The 4,140-nt window shown below is 43.9% G+C and overlaps 1 long non-coding RNA gene across 1 annotated transcript; it reads left to right on the plus strand.

Moving 5' to 3' along the window:
- The first annotated feature begins 1,506 nt into the window (after positions 1-1,506).
- On the plus strand, positions 1,507-3,207 carry LOC148146043 (uncharacterized). The gene is made up of 2 exons (XR_015761025.1): positions 1,507-1,568; positions 2,946-3,207. It is a non-coding gene; the product is annotated as an uncharacterized LOC148146043 (long non-coding RNA).
- Positions 3,208-4,140: the final 933 nt, after the last annotated feature.

Raw genomic sequence — 4,140 nt, forward strand, 5'->3', positions numbered from 1 at the left:
TTCTTTCCCTGGAGCGTCGAAGGCTGAGGGGTGATCTTATGGAGGTTTATAAAATCATGAGGGGCATGGATAGGATAAATAAACAAAGTCTTTTCCCTGGGGTATGGGAGTACAGAACTAGAGGGCATAGGTTTAGGGTGAGAGGGGAAAGATATAAAAGAGACCTAAGGGGCAACTTTTTCATTCAGAGGGTTTACGTAAATGGAATGAGCTGCCAGAGGAAGTGGTGGTGGCTAGTACAATTGCAACATTGAAAAGGCATCTGGATGGGTATGTGAATAGGAAGGGTTTGGAGGGATATGTGCAAGGTTCTGGCAGGTGGGACTAGATTGTTTTGGGATGGCATGGACGAGTTGGATGGAAGGATCTGTTTCCATGCTGCATATCTCTATGACTCTATGACACTGTGACACTGCCACCTTTAGTGATCTGTGGATGTGTCCACCCAGATCCCTCTGCATGTTAATGCTCCGAAGGGTTCTGCCATTCACTATATAATTGCCAGCTGTATTTGACCTTTCAAAATGCATCACCTCACATTTGTTGAGATTAAACTCCATCTGTCATTTTTCTGCCCATGCCTCCAACTGATCTATGTTCTGTTGTATCCTCTGACAATCCTCCTCATTATTCGCAAGTCCACCAATCTTTGTATCATCTCAATCTTTGTATCTTCCACAAACATACTAATTAGACTCGTCACATTTTCCTCGAAATTATTTATAAAGGCCATGAACATTGGAGGTTCCAGCTCTGATCCCTGTGAACACCTCTAGTCACAGCCCTCCATTCTGAAAAGCATCCTCCACCACTCCCCTCTGTCTCCTATGATTGAGTCAGTTCTAAATAGGAAAATCCATCTTGCCAGCTCACCCCCGACACCATGTGACTTCACCTTTTGTACCAGTCTGCCATGAGGGACCTTGTCAAAGGTTTTACTGAAGTCCTTGTAGACAACATCAACTGGTTTTCCCTCATCAATCATCTTCATCATCTCCTTAAAAAACGTGGTCAAGTTAGTAAGGCACGACCTCTCCCTCAAAACCATGCTGTCTGTCACTAATAAATCCATTTTCTTCTCAATGCAAATAGATCTTGTCCGTGTGAATATTTTCCAATCGTTTCCCTACACTGACATAAGGCTCACAGGCCTGTAATTCCCAGGATTATCCCTGCTACCCTTCTTAAACAATGGGACAACATCAGCTATTCTCCAGGCCTCTGGGACCTCACCTGTGGCCAGAGAGAATACAAAGATGTCTGTCAATGCTCAAGCAATTTGTTCTCTTGTCTCCCTCAATATTCTGGGATCGATCCCATCAGGACCCAGGGACTTATTTACCTTAATACTTTTTAAGACACACAGAATGTTTCCGTGTCCATGTTTAACTGATGTCATGAGGCTTCATGAGGGTCTGGCAAGAATGCTGAGCACTTCCAGAGCACAGCCCTCTTGACTGTATCCCACGGAGCTGTTCCCTCTGCTGGCTCTGTCCTGCCAGTGGGACAGGACCTTCCCTGAGATGATCATTGTGTTGTCTGGGACATTGTCTGTAAAGTGGGATTCTGTGAGTGTGACCATGTTCGATTGTTGCTGGATTAGTCTGTGAGGAATATACTGCAGGTCAGTTTTAAGTGTTATACAAGAAAGAGTTAACACCTCTTGATTTCTTTCAATTATAAAATCAAGCGGAACTAAATTTAGTTTTCGTTTGCTTCAATAATTAGAGTACACACCCGATTATTTCTCAATTCAGTAACTAAAGTAACCAGCTGAGTCACCTTCCCAACACACTGCCCGACCAAATACATTGAAAACGGCTTCGAAAAGGCCTGAATTCAAATATAGTGCTGCTGCACCTCACTGTCCCTCCAATAAAGAGTGAGTCAATGATGGGATCTGAAATCTGTCCAGAGAGCTTCCAAACTGGGTCCAGGCAGTTATTCAAATATCCCCTCACTACAGACAATTCAGAACTATCTCAGAGAGGGTGCAGAATATTCCCAAAGGGGAGAGGGACCAGCAGGATGTTGCTGTACACATTGGAACCCATGATACAGGATGGGAAAAGGACGAGGTCCTGAGGAGAGAAAATAGGAATTAAGGCAGAAACTTAAAAAGTCGATCCTGGAGGGTAGTTGTAGGAGGGGGTGAGGGTGTGAGTCCTTTTAGGGTATACAGTACGAGAAAGAATATCAGGCTCATATGATTTAACCAAATCAGAAATTATAGATGTACTTAATAAAAGCAGAGGGCTCAGTAAACGGATTCCCGCGGCTGGGTTTTGAGATTTCACTCCCTATTGCCGGTCTCCTCCCTCATTCATTCCATTTCACGGAGGCGCGATTTGACAGTAACTTTCTTAAAGGGGACAGAGACCCCATTCAATCTGTATCTAACAGGTCCGTGCTGATGGAGCAACTTGTTTGATGTCCTGCAAGCTGTTCAAGTCCCGGTAGATGGTTCTGAGGGGGATTAGTATTCTCATCTTTTCATAGTTTCGGGTGAGATAGTGCGCTGGGGAGTGGGGAGACCACAGTTTGATGAATGACTGAATGAAATGCGGAAGGAGTAAATACCGAGCGATTGTGAGTGGGTTGGCAAATAAAGGGCCTTAATATAAAAATAAAGAAACATATAGTACAATATCTCACACAACCATAAAATAAGATGTTTGAAGGTGATTGACTCTCTGCATCAGTAAAGACACGCCAGCTCGCCCACGGAGACATTGGGAATGAGTAACTGATATGGGTGAGCAGGGCAGAACCTCAGCAGATCACAGGATATTCAGGGACAAAGGTTACAAGATAGACAAGTGACCACATCAGCGAACAGGCACCGTGTGTTTGAATCTGACCGGTAGGTATGTAATAGACAGTGACCTGATGTCATCAAAATGCCGAGTTAATTGGATTATTAATTTGATGTAATTAATTTACAGACCTGGTGGAATTAACTGCCTGGCCAACTGATTTACAGACCTGATGTAATCATCGCCCAGTTGGTTGACTTGTGGACTTGATATGATCAACTGCACACGAACAGTTAGTTTGTAGACTGACATAACTTTGATGTCAGAAAGTGTAAGAATGGTATTGTGCGGGTGTTTGACAGAGAGAGCTGGATTGTCCTGTGTGATGGTCTGGAGTTCCTCTCCTGGCTGTAATCGATTCCCGCTGGAATAAACTGCTGTTCCTGCTGAATTGCCCAGGCCTTCAGAGTCTTCTTGCCTCAGAGACAGCGGTCACTCCTACAGCAGTAATATCTGGATTACTCCCAGTGCCGTGTCCCAGTGGGAGTAGGAACAGGAGGGTAGAGCAGATGAATGCGCGGCTGAGGAGCTGGTATTGGGGAGAAGGATTCATATTTTTGAATCATTGGAATCTCTTCCAAAGCAGAGACTTGGGACTGCCATAGCGTTAAGGGTTTGGATCGAGAGGAATTTGTGAAGTGTGCACAAGCAAATGTTCTGATTCAGTATTTGGATGTACTTAGGAAAGAAGAAGCAAAACTTGACCTACTCTTGGGAAATAAAGCAGGACAGGTGACTGAGCTATCAGTCAGGGAGCGCTTCAGGGCCAGTGACCCTAATCCTATTAGATTTAAAATAGTGATGGAAAAAGACAGAGCAGGTCTAAAAGTTAAAGATATTAATTTAGAGGAAGGCCAATTTTGATGATATTCGGCAAGAACTTACAAAAGTTGATTGGAGGTGGGTATTCACAGGTAAAGGACGGCTGGAAAGTTGGAAGCGTTCAACAATGAGATAATGAGAGTCCAGAGACAGTACGTTCCTATTAGGGTGAAGGGCAAGGCTGGTAGGTGTAGGGAATGCAGGATGACCAGAGAAAATGAGGTTTTGTTCAAGAATAAGAAGGAAGCATATGTCAGGTATAGACAGCAGGGATTGGGAGAATCTCAAGAAGTGTGTAAAGGCAGGAGAAGTATACATAAGGGGGAAACCAGGAAGGTAAAAATGGGACATGAGATAGCTTTGGCAAATAGGGTTAAGGAGAATCCAAAAGGATTTTATAAATACATTAAAGACAAAAGGGTGATTATGGAGAGAATAGGGTCCCTGAAAGATCAACAAGCCCACCTGTGGATCAACAAGCCCATCTTGCATCAGTGTTTAT

Source organism: Chiloscyllium plagiosum, unplaced genomic scaffold (genome assembly GCF_037043375.1).
Source record: "Chiloscyllium plagiosum isolate Xiang-an unplaced genomic scaffold, Cpla_swu_hap1 HiC_scaffold_22, whole genome shotgun sequence".
Taxonomy (NCBI): domain Eukaryota; kingdom Metazoa; phylum Chordata; class Chondrichthyes; order Orectolobiformes; family Hemiscylliidae; genus Chiloscyllium; species Chiloscyllium plagiosum.